Source organism: Struthio camelus, chromosome 2 (assembly GCF_040807025.1).
Source record: "Struthio camelus isolate bStrCam1 chromosome 2, bStrCam1.hap1, whole genome shotgun sequence".
In the NCBI taxonomy this organism is placed as follows: Eukaryota; Metazoa; Chordata; class Aves; order Struthioniformes; family Struthionidae; genus Struthio; species Struthio camelus.
Window position 1 is genome coordinate 34,735,983 of NC_090943.1, and position 20,397 is coordinate 34,756,379.

General features: G+C 38.0%; 1 long non-coding RNA gene across 1 annotated transcript; it reads right to left on the reverse strand.

The window, feature by feature from the left end:
* Positions 1–129: 129 nt before the first annotated feature.
* Positions 130–20,336, reverse strand: LOC104147882 (uncharacterized). Its single transcript, XR_011139635.1, has 4 exons — positions 20,156–20,336; positions 19,559–19,727; positions 4,527–4,632; positions 130–1,493 (listed from the first exon to the last, which is right to left on the reverse strand). It is a non-coding gene; the product is annotated as an uncharacterized lncRNA (long non-coding RNA).
* Between the last annotated feature and the right edge of the window lie 61 nt (positions 20,337–20,397).

A 20,397-nucleotide genomic window follows, 5' to 3' on the forward strand; every position in this document is an offset into this window, starting at 1 on the left:
ATTTCCATCCTTTAATTTTCTTCCATTTAATCTCTTTATAATTTGCCACATCTGTAGGAAGCTCCTGTTTGAGACTGGCAATTACATTATTTCCTTCCTCAGAGAGGTCACAGTTGAACAAATTTACATACCAAATTCCTTCTAAGAAATGTCAAATAACTTTGGCAAAAGAAAATCATTATTGAGTCTGAATGGATTAAGGAGTATAGGGAATTTACTACTAAGGGGTCAGGATTGACATTTAACTATTTAGTTTAGAAATGAGTATGGCAGTGACTTTATTTAATCCCAGTCTTCAAAAGAGAGTACACAGAAACACAGAAATTTCAAACCAAAGAAAACCTGTTATATTTAGTCAAAAGTTGTGGTTAACGGTTTTATCTGAAGCAAACAAAATTCTGGACAAGAAAGAAGATTTATGTTTGCATAGGATTTACTTTTGAAGAGTCAGGAGTTATTCTGTTCAAGATATTTGATTTTAGGGAATATGGTTCTTAACTACACTGATTAGTTCATGGTCCCTTACAGCCAAAAAAGTCTAAGAGTTACTAAAATCCCCAAAGAGGTAAGAAGAGTTCAGAAATCGTGGTCCACAAGTTCTGGACAGACACGCTACAATTCTCTAAGCCACCAGATCTAATGGGGCCTGCTTTGAGCAGGAATTGGACTAGATCACATCCAATGTCCCATGCAACCTAAATTATTTTGTGATTCAGTCATCACGACTTATCCGATATGAGGTAAATATATAATGAAAGACCTTCTTCTTGTCTTTTGGATTTTATAGGTTCTAAATAGGACATCAGAAATATCAAATTTCATGATGAAGGGACACAAAGCTGTCCAAGGTCAGCAGCCAAACAGTGGCAGACATGGGCAAGAACATAGGTTTCTTGACCCTCAGTCCATCATCGTATGTTATAGAAATGTTGATAGCTTTTTTCAAAACTGAGCTTTTTTTTTTTATTTGGCATAAGGCATTACAAGACAGACAACAGTGCAGATCTGTGCAATTGTTATACAGGCATCATCACTCCTCAGTGCAATATTAGCACATCCTTTTGATAAGACCATTTGTTTTTTCCTCATTAAAAAAAATATATATGAGAAAAATTAGCTGTGTCCTTAGCAAGGATTTGGATCAGATCACCTCTTTAGGCTTCTCCCTACTTAAATTGCACTATACTTCTCTTATTTGCTTATCTTAATCCATGTTTTCACCTGAAAATAGCGTGATATTACTAACCAAAATTTGAAGAATAACCTGCAAGTGCTATGTGGACGACTTGTTCATTAACTGTCTAGTCTTATCACATTCATTTATCTGACTTATTTAATTCTATATACATTATCATATACATAAGGCATGTGAAATGATCCTTTGAGAGCACTCTTCAAGTAGAGTTCTATATCTAGTTCTGGGTGTTACTCTTCAAAAAGTGAGGACAAACAGAATCTACAGGAGAGCAAGTGGAGTTGCAGAAAATGTAACCCTACAATAAAAAAAAAGAAAAAATAATTAGATTGATAGGCTACGCAAGGCTGGGGAAACATGATAAAAGCGTCCAAATATGTAGAAGACTATTGCAAAGAGGAAAGAAATGAATTGGTGACTGGATAAGAAGTTTGGGCCTTAAACTATAGCAGAGGGAGCTCATATGAATGTGAATATACCTGAAGAACAGGGGAAAGAGGAGCTTGTCTTCAGAATTATGCTTATACAAAGCCATTCTCTATTTCTGATGACCTTCATCACAGAGGATCCAAACAAGACATGTTTGTTCTCCAACACAGCAAATACACTGGTGATGACAGGCTTAATTAGATTTATCTATAATTAATATTTTCTGTTATATTTAATATGTGGATAATTAAATAACTCAAAGAGTATTTTAAGAGTACGTATTAAGGCATTTGATTTGAGAGTCTGAGTTGATCCAATAGGAGCCTCCATTCTGTATTTGAATATATGGAATGGTAAAGAGAAAGACAGAATCTAGATGATGACGCTGTTAATCGAGGAAGGCAATGAAATATGCATATCCAGACTTCCAAATGAATATGCAATAAGGATTATCGGTGACATATATAGAACTATACACAGATGAAAAATACAAATAGAGAGTAGTATTTACTCTTAAGTTTAAGGCTAGCTATGATTTATGTTTATTTTACATACAATTTTTCATTTCAAGTCCTTCAAAGTACAACCTGGGTCTCTCAGTTTCTTAAAAATCGATACATAGTTATTTACATTGTCTTAGCATCGGCCTGTCTGTTGTTATAAAACATGGTGGGTGGGCGGTGTTGAAGCCAGTAAACTAAAGCATGTTCTATCTCTACTAAGACAGAAAGTTAGCATATAAATGGGGTGCAGCCAATCTGGAGGAAGTAAGCTGTAGAGGTGATGCTCCATGAGCTGAAGGTGTGCCCAGCGTTCACTGACAGTCCCTAGAAGCTCACTGCGAAGGCTGTGTTATCAGGCAGTGGCTCTGAGTTACAGTTATTTCTGCTAGGCATAGGTAAGTGCCCCTCTTGTAGACTATGATAAGTCACCTCAGAAAGTCTAGACCTTTCTGCAAGGCATCAGAGGAAAGTTTAATTTAGACAAGTCCATTCTAGTGGTAAGTATTACTCAGTACTAGAGCAGATGTTATGGGAGATTGTGTGATCTTTGGAGGTTTCTGAGAGCAAGAGCAAAGGAAAACCTCTCTCAACAGCTGATCCTGAAATAAGAGCACGGGCTAGATAACATCCTGAGGTTTATAAAGCCCTATTTTTCTGTGGTCCCTATGTTTTACTTTCTAAAATCAGGAACCCATAGCATTTTAAAGAAAAGAAATTGTATTACACTTAATATTGTTGACTTGTGGTGTCAAAATATTCACTTCCAGTTTATCAGATTTCACATAGAAACCTAAAAGTGTGATAAATACAAACTGTATTCTTGTATCTGTACTCTTGAAACTGGTTTTAAATGAAATACACTTTCACCTTACACAGACCAGCTGCAAATTAGAATTAAAAACAAATCTGTTGCCAGTATTTTTGTATAGTCACCTTTTTATAGTCACAAAATACCAGCTCCACGGTATTTAAGAACAAGAAGCAACTGCAGCTGCATTCCCTGCAGTGAAATGGCTAAACAGAAGGTGACCCTTTTTTCAAATAGCAACTAAGTCATCCTGTAATGAAAGAATGAAGGTGGAGTAAACATTTGAGAAACACAGACATTTCAGATAAACTTCTTCCTAGTTTAAATATAATTTTTTATTTGTCAATCCATTACTGGCCCATTCTAGCTTATATATATGTCTTCAGATCTAAAAATCTTATTGATGTCCTTCTTATGTATTTCCCAGTTCTTTTGCTTTTCTGCAGCACTTTTGTGAGGATTAGAGAACAGTCTTTTTCTCTTCCTTCTCATCACAATCAGCTTTATATCTTGCACAGGGAAGCTTCCTCGCAGTTTTGCTGAGGCCTCTGACAGGCAACAAAACAGACTTTCCCGTAGACTTCCTAAGAGATAGCTAATGTCAAGCCCTCTGTGCTGCTCTGGTGGCCATTAGCCTGCTGGCACCATTTCACTTAAAGTTAGCATCTTCGTATCATAGCAACGTAAGAGAATGCTAATCACGTAGAATGCAGTGGTGTTTTGTTACAAAAAACAATTGGAGAATTCCAGAATTGACTCTTACATGTACCAATTCACAAAGCAGCTTTCCCAGATGCGATACATAAATAACTATTTTAGCATTAAGTCAGTTTCTAGATGAGCAAAACAACCTCTTTCTGCCTTAAAATGATCTAAACTCTATCACCCGCTCCTCAGTCATGCAAGGAGAAACAAGTTCCACAATGTTATTGTGAGGAGGGCAGGTCAGCTGGTTATTTTTAGCTCAAGCTGGCACATTTAGCAAACTCCCACAAGAGGAAACATTCTTTACCTGCAGCTGATTAGCATTCAGAGCTGCACAACTCCATCCATTTAAGCGTCAAAACAGTTATTTTAGTCTGATTCTTACAACTAAATGCTTGCTGTTCAGTATTAGGAAAAAGGTGCACTCAGAAGAAATGGCATAATATGTTCCTGATCCAAAAAGCTAATGCAAATAATGATTACGAAAGGCTCTTATATTGCAGTAACAAGCATATAAACATTAGCATTGGAACACAGTTATCTTCGATCATTGCTAAGGCGAGAGCCATTAAAACTCCCATAGAGTACGGAATGGAATTTTCAAAGTATTTTGTAAGGTTTCTTTTAAATTTTTCATATATATTTAAAATTTTAATGGACGCTCTCAAGTTCAAAGCCCTTTATTTAGCTGTAGTTAAGATACTATGTTAGTGTAGGCAGGTTTTCTTTTAACTATGTTCCTTGACCAGGCTGCATAGGTTCACACATCAGAGACATTCTCTTTCTCCCTGTTCAGTTAGCCAGACACACAAACCCCAGGGAGAATGCCGAACTAGCATCTGGAAAGGCTGGAAGTATGATATACAGTTTAGTATTGATTGCATACCTTAACAGAGTGATGTGGGGGAGTGCTCTCAGAAAGAACCTCACAAAAATTCCTTCTGCTTGCTGTCATCTCCTGGATTTATTCCCGTTCCAGGATGTGATCCTATCTGAATAAGTTGATATACAAAGCAATGGTAAAAATCAAGAGAGAGAGCAAAGCAAACAATGATTTGTTTGATACCTATACTACACACTTCGTACAGTTGATTAGAAAGGTAAACTTAAGTCATATTTTTAAAATTGTTCATTATTTACCAGTAAAGAACACAACTATCCTTTCCTTCACTTGAAAAGAAATAAAATTTATTTAGAATTTGTAAAATATATCTTTTAATTTCCTTTATCAATCCTCTTTATAGATACTTGTTCGCAATACTTATGACCATAAAATCTGAATTTTTGGATCCTTACTAACATCAAAAGGGTTCTGTCGCTTGCTTTGCAGTTGCTATACGGGCTAAGGATTGCATTCATCAGAGACTCCTTGCATCTTCTCTTGAGGTCCCAGTGTTTCCCATTCCTGTCCATTTAAAGATTTCCTGAAATCTCCTGCCTTCTATGTGTCCACCCCCTGTCAAGAGCCCACTTTTGTGCTTTTTTCCTAGAATTCCAGTTCAGCATCCCATTTTTTTCCCTGCTGAAGTTTCTGTATGTCTTCTAGGTTCTTCTTTCTTCTCCTCACTCCTACAAAAAGGTCTTCCATTCCCTCCTCTTGTGCTAGTGTTTATCTTTTCCAGCTTCCCTCTACCGTACTTTGTTTTAGGTCATTCAAGATGCTAATGTTTAAAAACTGCGTAGTGACTATTAACAGAGAGACAGTGAAACTCTTGTTACTCTGGAAGGTGTTAACAGCTGGAAATAACTGAGGCGTTCATCTATCTTCAATTACAAAAATAATTGAAGCTGCTGGGTATCAGCTTTTGCCTACATTTCTAACATGTTGTCCTCCAGTTTCCACTGAACCCAGTGGAAACTGGGTTCTATTTAAGCCTAGAACTCAAAGGTTCTATGCATACTCAAAGGTTCTGCATTACGAACAGCAGAGAAATATTGTCAGCTAGGGGACCTGCTTTGCTAGGCAAGCAGCATCACTGAAACACTGGGATGCTGGAATGATCTTAACAAGTGTATGCTACATAATCTGAGACAGGTGCAAAAAGACTCATCCTTAATAATAATAATTAATGTTCTAATTAATAAAGAATAGAGTCTGATTTATGTGCAGAAATTAACTTCAAAGAAATCTAAATGGAGTAGTAACAACAACTTCTTATTTCCAGATAACTAATTCAGGTCTGTGATCCATACTTATATTTCCTTGCTTCCTGAAATAAGCTTTCCATTGTTTAAGGGTACTCCAATGAAATATCTCATTATTAATATATAAAAACTGATGGATATATGAATGGATTCTATTACTTTAAGTATATTCTTTAATAAGGGAGTATTCTTGAGGTCTTACTGAAAGCCATGAAACATTCATGGATGTTGAGCTGCCTCTTTAGTTAAATGTTACAAAAATGTTTTTGATTAATAGTAATTATTAGTGAGAACCTTTTTCTTTCTGTTTTTAAACTGGCTATTTGATAGCTGTCAGATTATTATTTATGACTTACTGTTTGAACTGAAACTGAGCACTGGAATGCCTGCACAGTCTGGTCATCCTTGCTAACGTCAAAGTTTGTAGTGTGGAGTAACTGTTGACACACATTATGTACAATTGTATGCATGAGAAGGAATCAATAATGACTATGGTTTGAGTGTCAGAGAGTCTTAATTGGCAGCTAAATGAAGAATACGATGTATAGTAATTATGTAAATACGACATGCATGTGTGTGAACATTATGCAAACTAGTGCTTTCCCTTGTACAGCGAGTCTTGTTCTTTTGGTTTCCCAGTCCATTTCACAGTCAGCCCTCGGTCAGGAGGAAAACTTTAGTACATTTACTGACCCCTCTCAACCAACAGAGGAAGAGCTTGCCATGTACTTCCTTAAAAGTCCCAAAGTAGCACAGTACAAACACTCCATGTGGTATACATTTCTTAGGAATAGTGCACTTGGCAAGGGCAGACCAGGCTGGCAAGATAAATCTAGGAACCGGGGACATGTGCATGTAATCCTGCTCCTGTGTCACTACTGCATCAATCACTGTCCAATCACATACAAAAAAGTACCAATTCTAGTACCATTACTTTCAAAAGCACAGCTTATTGTTCACTTTTTTTGAACATTCCTGTGAATAAAACTTGATTGCTGGATTTTTTTTCGGGAAATAAACACAGAAGAACCGTGAACACTGCCAGAGTGAATTAAAACAACACTTCTGGGGAGTGTTTGCTGTAGTACTGGTGACTTTTACTGCTCACTACTTCAAGAAAGCAATTAAGACATAAACTCTCAGGCCCAGTAAGAGTTTGCCTAGTTCTGAACCATCAGGGAAGTTAATCCGTTATGCATTAGTTGTAGTCCCACCTATATAGACTATTAATGCCCAAGAGACAGATCACATTTCCTCCATTAAAAACATTCTTTCTGCTCTTACACCGACAATTCCAAATCCTCATCCTGCAGCAATGTCTATGGTTGCATTAGAATGACTATACGCAGTGGAGTAAAGCTACATAATATTTATTTAGTGTAATAAAATGGCAAATATTGGAACACTCTTTCCTCTTTTTCACCTTGGTTCCTGTTGTGAAACTCAGCAGAGTGCCCATCAAAATTAGCTCTTTAGGTGAGAAGACATCCAGAAATTTTCAATATTATCAGTATCTTTGTAGATAGATACCTATGTACCTTTGTAGATACCCATGACATTTTTGTTAAAGTGCTATTGATTTCTTCAAACTAACTGTTCTCTTAATCTGAAAAGTTCCAGCTTCTGTAACTGGAAAAATACTGCAAAGGAAAAAAAGTCCTTAAGTCTGACTTGTAGCCCCTAATAATAAGAAAAAAAAAACTGTCATCTCATTCAGAAGGAAGAAAAAATGCTATTTTTTTTAAGTGAAATAAATGCTTTCCCTAAACATGATCGCAGTTGACAAAATGCTGGATGTTTAGGTGGCAATTATAGCTCTTTCAGAGACTGTCAAATCTTGTCACAACACATGTTACAAATGAGGACAGATTTAGACATCCTTTATGACAGTTATGTGTAGGATGTGGATGGTTGGCAGTTAAATTTCAAATGCAGGGAAATTTTCCTTCCAATAGATCTTTGCTTGTTTATTAAGAAGGAGTTACCGTGCACTGAATCTTGTATCTACCATGTGCAGCTTTTTTTCCTTGCAGTTTTTGACATTTCACTTTAACTTTCTTTGTGACAGCCATCTGAGCATTGTTTTAGGTAAAAAGTAACCTACAGTGCTCTGGAGATGTATGAAATTTTCAAAGCTCTCAGTGTTTTCATACTGAGATTATAGTTGGAAATGTGTCATATTATATATGGATGGATAGATAGCAAGAAAGCAAATAGCACAGACTGCAACAATGACGGCTGAAGGCAGAAGCTTCACGATGCACACAGAAACTGGGATAATACACTAGCCCACATTCATCATGTAAGACTCACGAATTGTGAAGAAGTATTAATAAAAAATAAAAATAACGTGCACTACAAAGCATAATTCACATGCTGATGAACTACATGGGTGTCATTAAACTTGACATGGATTTTAAACCGTTTCTGATGATAAGAGGTCCAATGGTATGAGGAGAAGAAAGAGAGGAGGAATGATATTGCTGTGGAAAGGAGTCCTGGCAGGGTCAGCTAAAACCTTTATGCAAGCTCCTGGGCAGAGCATGCTGGAATAGCCTAAATGTCACATTTTATGAGTACAGCATCAGCCTTTTTGACTGCACCAGGCTCACCCTACTAATCAGCACAGAAAGAGTGATGAGCTTTGCAGTCACTTTCGGTGAAGCTCAGTAAAGAGGAGGGAGATGCTCTAGGCAGCATCTCCCTGTTAGGTGATATACAACATTCATTACACTATATGCAGCTAGTGAGGACAGGGAAACTATAGCTCCTTTAGCCCCCACACCAAATTCTAATAGTCCCTTCAAGCACCTGGAAGCATCTTCTCCTGAAAGCAACTGGTAAGAGAAAAAATCTATTTACCCATTTATTAATCATTTCACACTCAAATAGGGCAGGTTATAGACTAGCTCTTATGAATGGTGGTATATAAAAACCCAATGAGATAAGTAAGTGCAATTCTACCATTTCAAAGAGATAGTTAAGAAAAGATGTCATGTGTGATATCAGGACCCTGTGACTCTTCTATTTAGCTATAGTAGCAGCTTAACATAACATAGTTATTCACGTGCTTACTGTTAAGCAGATACTTGAGTAGTCTACTGGATTGGGACCAAAGTGCTTATTGCGTTGGAGGACTGAACCCATAAACTGGAACATTGTGGGCAGCTATACTTTTTGCAGAGCTGAAGTTTTTGTACTTTCTATTTTCATAAGAGTGACAGTGTTATGCAACTAGCAGATAGACGAACTTGTGTGCATTCCTAAAGATCATAAAATATTCAGAAATATTTGTGAAATTCTATCTTGAGCAATACAGCTTAAGCCCTTGAATTCTGAATGGGTAGCTCTGCTGTTTTGGGCTGGTTACAGACCATTCACTTAGCCCTAACGACATGCATCCAAATAAATGCTTGCTATTTCGCAAATGTGAAAATAAATGTACTGTTTCTACACTCTAAGACATCAGCATTTATTGCCTCATTTGGGAAAACAATAGACTTAGTTGTTTCATTTATACTCTACTCAAATACTGTTTTGAGACAGGGACCAGCATCCTGCCTGCCTCTTGGAGCTCTCCACAAACAGGGTTTTATGTTCCCAGGCCCCCTCCCTTCCATTCACTTATATGAAAGAAAATTGAAGGGTAAAAGATCACAGGATGTCTCAGGTACACATAATTAATTTATTTACCCACCACCTAGTAAAATGTAACACATCTACAATCTTTTCGTTTGATTTGTTCAGTTACTAACTGACCTGAGTTCTTATGTCTTCTTGACTTTAGAGGTTGATTTACTGTGCGTGAATAAATTCTGTCTGACAGTCTCTTTCTTTCTCAATCATTTAATCAATTCTGTTGGTAATAAAATATTACAAAATGTTTGCCTGTTTTTCTTGGACTACTTCAAACTTGGAGGAAATGCCATGTTTGCACACATGCATTCAGAATACAAAAAATATTAGTTACTTCAAAAGATAGTCTTGAAGTTATGGGTTTGTTATGGGCGAACACCAGCTAATTTTAGAGCTTTATCCAATAATTGTCATTGTGATGGAGCCTCTAAGAAAAAAAGAAGTACCAACACTTTCAGACCTTTTTAGTACCAGGAAAATAATCTTGAGGATTATGTTTGTTGGAGGTTTTGTCACACTTGTGTTCCTATTTGTATTCATGTACTTCTCATTTTAGGAAAATATCCCCTTTAAAGACAAAATAAGCAATATGTTCATGGATAATATTTATAGGGATTTTGTGACAGAACTTGATTTTAAAAACTGAGAAAAAATAAAATGCAATGGCAAAACATCCATCTTTAGGTGGAAGCACTTCAAGGGTTCGTTCAATAAGTCATCGTCCTTCAGGGTAAACAGATTTTATTAATGCACAGGGACATAGGTATTTCTAAACTCTACCCATTCAAAATCCTGACCTCCAAATTCTTATATTAAAAAGATGTACATGTCACAGATAATGGCACTTCCAAAGATGCTGAGGAGGGGAAAGGCCGTAATTCCATTCAGGCACTATTTCTGCTCTTAGTGTCAAGTTGTTGACAAAGGCCACCTGGATCAAAAAGTTCTTCAATGAGGAGGAGAAATTTAACCCCTCCAGTTCCTTGACGTCAGTGCTAAAGTACGTGACTTCCAGGTATCTGGAAGTCCTTTCATTTCTGGAAGTTGCCATTCATTAGGTAATCTGGAAAATGAAGAATCCTTAGCATGACTCCTGGACTCACATCTGTTCTCTGGCAAGCTATACGATAATTGTACTGTGGAACCAGAGTAAAAACGGTCTGATTTAAAGTTGTTGTATTTCATTGAAATCAGAAGGAAAACTTATGTTCACGACGGTGGAATGTTTCACATTTATTTGAAAAAGTAATTGTAGATTTGGATGCTTAATTCTGTGTACCTGTATTTGAAAGGCTTTGGTATAAACCACAAGGTCTAGCACTGCATACTGAAGAAACCACTGTGTAACTTCTCGCCCTCCAGCTGCCCACAGCTTGAATTTGGAGGTTACTTTGTATTTCAGCCTTTCAGGGTGTCAGTAAAGACCACCTGCAATTGCTGATAAATATAACCTGCTTCTGCATCATCAGCCTCAGCACTGGCCCAAAAATCCAGAGGATGATTGTTAAGATATTCATGCCCAGTTTGAAATCAAATGCTAAAGAGCTGCTTGTTAATTCTCCTCAGGCACTGAGTGAAAGTATAACAACTATTCATTTTTTGAGCAATGTATTGGGACAGGTTGACAACTTAAACATACCATGATGATAGGTGATCTCATTATGTGGGTAAAGAGCAATAGCAAAAACACTGGTCAATATATTCGGGAAGTTTGGTATTAAAAAGAACAGCAGGAATAAGCCAAATTCTTTGGATCTTATGGCTGTCAAAGACACAGTGATTATTCTTTTGTTCAGTCATTGTCTGAAGAGTTACAAGCAGACCTGACATGTTCTGGACAGTCTTTTACAAAGACTATTATTGATCACTTTCTCATTAATAATCAGAGATGGCCACTGGTCATAATGTGAAAAAGCACTGAGATGCTAAACTTGAGACCAATCCTCAGCTTCTGCTGACAGAATTACTTTTCTGCTTTTGGATTCCCAGTGCATGCAGCAAAATAATCCCCATACAAACAGTTTTATTGCAACTGGGGTTCAGAATGTTTTCTAAAGGAAATGGCCATTCTATAGACTGATAAACTATTAGAATTTCCCAATTCATCATCCAATAAGGAGCAATGTTTCCTCATTCAGTTTCATCGGTGCCGACAACATCTAGCTTTGTAGTAGAGACTCAGCCTTCCAAACATCAGGCACAGGTAGGAGCAAAGATGCTTAAGAAGCTGAAAGAAGAGCATGAGAAATTTTTTTAGGCGACAGTATTGAAAAAATCTTCTATTTCCACATTGCCAATGTTCAGTCATCATTGACTACTACAGCATTCCACAAGAACACCACCTTTCAAGCCAACTGGCCTTGAATATATTCTTCACAGATCCTTTTATTATGCCTAGGTCTGTCTGTACTCTAGAATTTGAATGCTCTCCTATTATAAGAATACAAAAATAAAACAATAATACAACAAATCTGCAGATAGCTTTGTTAGGCTTTAGAAATAAGCCAACAAGTGACTTGCTAGAGAATGGACAACAGTTCTTCCTCATACTACATTTAAGGGACTTCACATATCTCGACTTATTTGGGAAGGTGTGGAGGGGACTACCGGAGGACTGGAATGATTATATTTTGTTTTGTATAGTAAAAAATAATCATGATAAGTTTAAGCTGTCAACCTGTCCCAATAGACTGCTCAAAAAAAGAAGGGTTGCTATACTTTCACCTAGTTCCTGAAGAAAATTAAATTGCTTTGTATAATAATCACAGATATATTTAGCTATAGTTTTGACAATTTATGTAACATATAGGATGAACACTCACATAGACAACTGTATATATTGTTTTTTAAAAAATAACACTATATAGAAACTTTCCCCTCAATAAATCCTCGTTTAATGTAAAACTTTACAGACCACTTAAGTTGCATGGCAGTATTCCTTATCAAAAAAATACCTAATATTTGTTTCATTTGAACAGAGTAACAGATAAATGTGCATATAAAATATGAGTTTTGTAACAAATTATGCTACTGGTATTTTTTTAGTCTTATTTCTAAAAAGACCTGAATATTCTCTAGTAGCTATACTGTTGCAGAAAACAATTAGGATGGAGATCATAGTTCCTTTGCCTTACATACAAAAGGCAAAAATATAGAAAGAGCAGGCTTTCTCTATTATTCTTCTACTTCTGTACTGATATAAGATAAAATCTTTCATTTCACACACACACACGCACACACACACTCAGCTCTCAGCTGTAACATGGAATATATCTGTGTGTATGCTTAAATGTTATGAATACATTTATATATACTTATGTATGTTATAAGATTTTATGCTGTATTGTACCATTTATAAACATTCCTTTTAATAATGGTTAGCACAAAGAAAGATAAAACTAAACCTCCAAAACCCTGAATATTTTACTCCCACAGAATAGGTGGTATTCAGTGAGCAAGTACATTTTTCTCTTCAGGGTACAATACATTGTGTGACATTTTTTAGAAACTGGGCACTCATGCAGTACAGTGCGTATGTGTGACCTCTATACAATTATTCAGTTATGTGCAAAAGAAATGGTAGGCTGATAAAAGTTAAACGTGGGCTTCTTGTCAGCAACATTTCCTAAATTTCTTTAGCTGAGAGACAATCGTTGTGGTAAACAACCAAAATAAAAGTATGAAACACAGCAGAGGACACAAAACATTAGACTGGAGTATTAGAAATAGGCTAAGTACTATTTTTTTTTTTTATGTAGGATACCTCTTGTCAATTTCCATTTCTGACTTTCCATACAAACCATATTGGCCTCTCTCAGATTCGTTGTTAGACCATCAATTTTTAAAAATCAAATCCATTAGTATTGTCAGCGTCCACTACATACTGTAGTTTTGCAATTGCAAAACACTGCATGTATCTGTTTCATACTCTTGAACACACCACATCTCCTCGATGGCATATCCACTTGTAATTGGATATTAACTTTAGGAATCCAGAATTTATGTCAGAGTAGACAGATGTCTCCTTGATGGTCTATATGTGAGAAGCCTTTTCTGTCAACTTGATTGATAAAAATCACCTGCAAGACTTCATGTAATAAAAAGAAACCTGGTAAAGAATGAGTAAAAGACAGCAGACACCTTGGCTGGGATCCATCTCACCTAATTTAGGCACCTATATTTGAAAGAGAACTGCTGTGTTGAGGTATTTTCTCTGTATTGCCTGAAAAGGGGAGCCTAACTTAGAAAAACAAGTTTTACTTCCTGTATGAAAGCTGGATGCTGCTGTTTGTAGGATGTGCCTGCTGGAGGACACTGATACAGTGCAACAGAGATGGAAATGTTTTTTGACATTCATTAGAGAAGGGAAGGCTTGATGCTGCAGGCACTGATGTTCTGTGACTCCCCTTGGTTTTGACAAGAATGGATGGTGCTTTATATGTCTTGTGATCAGCAGTTTAGCCTGTTGCTTTCCCCATGTGTGCTAAGTGCCTACCGTGAGGTGCTGAGCAACCTCAAATCTCATTACAGTCATTGGATAGAGTCCTTAGCTATCTCATGAGATGAAGTTGCACTATTTATACTCTGAGAACATATGCATACTGTACTATTAGTGCTAATATTTTTGTCAGAACACTTTTTTAAAGTAAAAAGTGAGAACATTTGTGGGCAGTAATCACAAAACAGGGTTGACAGCTCCTTCCTTCTCTTACTCAGTCACAAATGTTTTTCCTTTCAACAGATTAGGAAATGTAAATGGAACTGGTCATTTTCAGAAACTAGCGTTATTTGGTTGATAATATATGAATACTAAAAGGGAGCTGACAAGGTTACGGACAAGTAGAAACTGATCATATCAAGGTGTCTGCAGTGCTGGCAGAAATCAAAAGAGGTGCTACGCGGCCTGACAGCAGCACCTGTGAGAGAAGCATAGGCTGCCTTTGCCAAGGTTCATGAGCACTAAGGGGGACTAAGCCCCTCTCTGTCTTCACCACCTGCCTAGGAGTTATATCTCAATTTTTATTTCATTAATAGCCTTCAAAAGTCATGAAAGTCAATAATAAGAAATGCATATTTTACTGTTAATAACAAATATAATTACAAAACTGTCCCATATCTCTGTAATTATCTATGAGGAGCTGTTTAACAACCGACAGTGCTGCCATGTCAACGGAATCCATGTTTAAGTCATCAAAAGCAACAGCAAACATCTACAGCACATGGTCATGCACCCCAGTGGGAAAAGCCAAGACCAAGTAAGTCAATGATAACCCTTCCCAAGGCTAAGAACTGGGCAGGAAAAGCTCTCTTTCCATGAGCACTGTAGTTCATATTGCCCTCTTTCTAAACAAACTATGGGATCTCAGGAAGGAAAGCTAGCCGGGACTAACATCTCAGAACAACAGGTAAAAAGTCACAGCAAGGAATAATAACGCCACTAAATCACTCCCCCCCGCCCCACCAACACTGTTGGTTGTACTCGGTCATCAGTGAATCATCCTTCATGCCCAAGCTGCCTGCACAAAGCTTGTTGACAGAGGATCCTAGCAGCAACCTCTTCCTGTTCCCCATCACAACTCTGTCATCACTATAGAGCGTGGGATAATAAAAGATGAATGATAGGCAGAAAGCTGAAAAAAATCCTATCTGATGAATCAGTTATAGCAAGAAAGATCTGGGTAATTTCAGGCCCACCCTTTCATTCAGAATCAGCTATTATCTGCTAAGGCAGTTAATTGTAATAAGCGTATGACAAAAACGGATGCGATTGTCCACCCAAATAAGCATCAGCTAGTCAGATTTAATGTCAGATTGCTCCCTAGAGAGTTCCTCTTCTCAACTTAGATTTATTTTGTTTGCAAATGAGTAGTTCAATTAGGAACTGAAGAAATTTGCTTATAAAATTCCTTATCTTCTAACACTGAGTCTGAAGGAACAAATAAGACATACCAAGTGCAAAGAGAGGATATTTTATTTTATTTTATTACTAAACACTTTTACAAAGACTGATGAATACTGGAATTTTGTAAGCTAGATATATTTATGATCTGTGGGCAGTTCTTGATATAGTTATGATCTATCTTTGTTTGGATAAAATCCATTTTCTATTCAGGGTAAGTGAAGGAGTACTTAAATGCCTGCTAGCTTAGTAAGAGCTGAAAGAATAGAAACTACCTTCCAAATTATGGATCAGCATAACAAGGCTGAAATAGGTATTCAGTCCTGTAATCTGAGATTTTTATTATGAAGTGTGAATGCAAATGCACTCCTTTGGTGGAACTATATGTGGTATGGCAGGAGTAAACAAGGACATCAGGAAATTAAGGCGAAAGCAAGAAAACACTGGGATTATGTAAACAGGGCACAGAGTGACAGAACTTGCTGCTAGAGCTGAACCAGACTAGAGGTGAAGACAATAGCTGGGTCCCACAGTCAGGATAACCTCAGGAAAGAGACCTAGGTCAGAAAAGGCAGAGTCATAAATCAGAACAGAGTTAGGAAACCTGAGGTGTCACTTGCACCAGTATAACGGGACATGCCAACGTCTTCAACACAAAGCGTAGATAAATGGGGCACCTCAGTAGCAGAAAAGAGGGAAAAAAAGGATATGGACAAAAAGCAAGCAGGAATGCAACACAGACAAGGTGGTTAGGATCAGGACGGAACAGGATTCAGCATCAAGACTGAAGGGCAGTATTGGAAAGCAAGGAAAGGGATCAGCTTTCGTTAAGCTAAAGCTATCAGGGAATCTTTGCATGGACATCTGCTTCATTATGAGCTTTTAACTTGGATCCTCTTTTTTACGGGAATGATCGCCTGTTCTGCATGGCTCAGCTAAGCTGCTACTTATTACAGCACAGCATTGGGGGGCACTTAAAAACCTTTGCTTAGTAATGAGTGAAAGAACCACTTTAGGGGCACAGCGCTGCTGCATAAAGGTTGTATAAAGGCTTGGAGTTCTCAGAAAGCAATCTGTGTCCTATCACTCATTTCACTACCTTACTATGCTCAAGGAAATAAGATTTCTGTACATTCTCTGTATACAGGACTGGATCCAAACCATTTGACTCTTACGCTACTGAAAAACAACCCACAAATTTCCAAATACTGGCTAACCACTGGCACTAAATAAAGGGGATAATATGTTCAATTTTAAGCACCTGAATAGTCCTATCAAATGTAGGCATGTGTATATATTCCTGAAAGCACAGAGACTCGGAGAGCTAATCACATATTAAATATCTCCACTGTGCAGGAAATATATTTATACATACTTAAATGCCTTGTGAAAAATCATTCTTTTAACGTTAGTAAAAAAAATTCCTATTATCTTTCAAATGTTGGCATCTATATTGATTTATTTAGATTGCCTACTTCTGTAGCAGTTACGTGGTTATTTACAGGCTGTGTAAAACTATCTGATCTGCTAAACTACTGCTCTTTTTTTCAAGAAAAAAGCAAACACTTTCTATAAACAAAACCAACAAGTATACTCAATCTGAAACACATAATATTTTAATCTTTATGAGCCGTCAAACAAGATACTTCCTAAAAGCAAGCACTCATCTGAAAGACCTTTTAACTAATCCTCAGTCAGACTAACAAACAGTACAACTAAGTTAGAACCTCCTCAGAATTCCAATGTTTTTCTTAGAGAAGAAAAGCAAATCTTAAAATTTTAGAGAAGGAATTAATGTGAACTTCCTCAGTAAAATACAAGTAATTATAAGAGCAGATATTCTTGCAAGCATTAGTATATGTATAAAACATATTTAGAGAATTTCACAACACTGGTCAGAAGAGGACACGCTTTCAGGTACTCGATGCATGGATATTCTTTATAAAATTCCAGGTACCAGGTGACTTTTTTAGAAAGTTCATTCCTTTAAAAAAATCTGACCTGAAGCATCTGAAGGATCTAGCCCTATGAGGTGACAGATGACAAGCATTTAGTATTGATTTTCATAGAGAAGTACAACACACCTTGTATTTATCAAGACTTTGAAGATAAAAAGCAGAACCATGAGTTCCATTCAAAACTGGACAGGAACTTAAAGAATGAACAACAGTGAAGTTTGGGGTGCTTATTCATCTTACTCAGAAAGTCGGTGGTTGCCTCCTTGAACTTCAAGGTGAATTTAAGAATCATCTTTGTAAAGTACATCTTGTCAGACTGCTCTGGATGTGACTAGAAGTATAGCTGTGTTGCAAGATTTCATCAGACAAGAATAATTGAAGCCTCTTGACTGTCAGAGATAATGAAAAGGATTTGCAGTCTGACAGTCCAGGAACAGAAATACATCAAAAAGGACTAATTGTTTCAGCAAAGAGCTGGCATATAACATCAACTAATGGGGCAGACTTAGCTTTTGTTCATTCCTCAATGTTTTTCACTGACAAGCGTTATTTTCATCTTATTCAGATCCACGTTAATAAGCATTTGCACACGGAAAGTACAGTTTTGTCTTGTTAAATTTTAAGGATCTTTTCTGTTCATTTCAATGGAAAAAGAACTTCTTGTGAAACTATGAACTAGACTGGAAAGCAGAATAGCCGAGTATCATCTTAATTTTAACAGTAACAGTAAAGAACATCCTTTCCTTTCGCTATTATAGTGAGGGATTTGTCCTGGACCCAGGTTGGAGTGCAGGCAGAGCCTGTAAATTCTTCAGCACGGCATTGCTTTAGTCAGCTCTCTCTGTTTCAAGCATGACTTCCTGAGCTTTTACAACTCTGTGCCTTTTTGATATCTAAACTAGCTTTCAGTAAAGGTATGGGACCTCAGAGAGAGTGAGCTATTTTTCCACAGTATACATGCTAATAAAATATGTGTTAATGTGACAAAGAGTTTACTGAATGCAACAAAGTTTTGTATGGATTAGTTTTTTCACTGTTTCCAGTATTTTCAGTGCTTCTATTTGACTGATAGAAAGAAGGAAAAATAAGTTTTTTTCTCCTCCTTCTTCCTTCAGTTTTTTCTTGTGACGAAACAGTCGGAAGAACATAAAATTGAATGTAAGATGAAATATGAAGTTTTTTATTAGAGACTTTTCTTACTGTCCCTGATAAATGCATTCTTGTAAGCGAGGAGCTAGGGGGAAGACAGGCTTTTCTGTTGCAGCATGGTTTCCAAAACCTTTCACGGCCCTCCCATCAACAACCTTACTCATCTTCCATGTCATAAATATACATGTTTTTTCCATTTGAAAAACCAATTATTGTAAACTACAGTATACATGAGGGGTATCAAAGCCTTAATGGTCAGCAGACACGATTTCACAATATGGCAGAGATAAAGCCACGAGGATGATGCAAGTCTCTTTTTAGAGATGAAATTGTTTTAAGAAATTCAACACCTCATCTCTGGCTTTATAAATTAAACTTATAAATTATGATGCAGGCTTGGCACATTTTCTTCTTACTCCCATGTCTTTCAGCAAATGTTTATAATATGTCAAAAAGACAGTGTTAAAATAGGGAACGCTACATTTGAAAGAACAGCTACATTCACTCCAGCAAAATACATCAGTCAAGTCTATAATTCATTTTTGGCTAGTAGCACTAGCACTAGGTAGTGCAGTAATGTATATTAATGGAATAGCAATACTAGAACTAGCAAAAGCTAGATAAAGGCCGCCTGGATATTACCGTGCAACACTTGCCTATATTAGCGAGGAGTGGAAATGAGTAGAGCAAGCACAGTAGTAACCAAAACTTGAAGGTGTCTCAGAGACATTTTCCTGTCATTTTCCACCTGTGTAAGTTCAGGAGTACCTAAAGAAGCACTAGAATAGTGACTACTTTTTTTCACACCACTGTAATGCTGATACTTCGTTTGAGCAGACAAAGGACAACAATACTAATGAGGTAAAAGTATAGCGCAAGTTGAAGAGTATTTATTTGTCAGAGAAGCAGCGCTATGTGATTTGACTAGCCAATCTAGACTTAGATCTGTCACATCACGGTACTCCATGACTTAATACACCATTAAAACTCATTCCTAAACTAAAAAACAAAACAAAACAAAACAAAGAGATTCCTCTCCAAGCTGAAATACATACAGAAGCAGTTTTATTTCTAACTTTTGAGAAATGACATTTATTTTGAGGGACACACACACACACAGAAATTGCTTACCACATCTGAGTTTTCTTCTGTTGCATCCCTCGAGCAGCCAACGACATTCAGGCCCCAAATTCTCAATCTCTTTCTCTACCCACCAGCTTCACCTTTGAGCGTTATCTAGTTCTTCACCCATCTTGGAAACAACAATTTTAAGCACGTGTTTCGGGAGAAAAGCTAGTATCTGAAAACAGTACAGTGGAAAGAGCAAGTACAATCAGATTTAAAAAAAGAAACACCAAGAGCGACAGAAGGATTAGCCAGGGGAGAGCAGCACACAAACAGTGCTACAGAAACGCAAAAGAGTTGCAGGATACGAGGGCCTCAGGGGAACAAACGGCCTGCCGTGGGGGGGCTCCTCACCCGTGGGCACACATACTTTCCCGCTGCGGTGGAAGCCACGGGCGAGGCCACGGCAGGGCCCTGTCCCCCCCGCCACCTCTTGCCACCCTTCAGAGGGAGGGCGGCACGGCCTTGCCTAGCACACCGCTCCCTTCCTCACGGGGCAGCCGACCCCACCGGGCACGTTTTCTCCCCTCGAGCTTTATTCGAGACGTTACGAAGGGCAAGGGCAGCACGAGGTAACTGAGTGACTTCTCCAGGACCCGTTACCAGCCAGTCATGTCCACGGAGGGAAACGGAGCCCGGGCCAAAGCCGGCGCGGCCAGGACGGCCGTGCGGGCCCTGCCCTTCCGGCCGCGCAGGACAAGGCTCCCGCGTGGGCAGGCGGCGGCGGCGCCCCAGCTGCGTCCGGCCGCGCCGCCTCCCGCGCAGCCCTGCCGCCCTCGCCGCTGCCCCCACCCCTGCCGGCACGGCACGGCACGGCACGGCACGGCACGGCGCGCTCGCCCCCC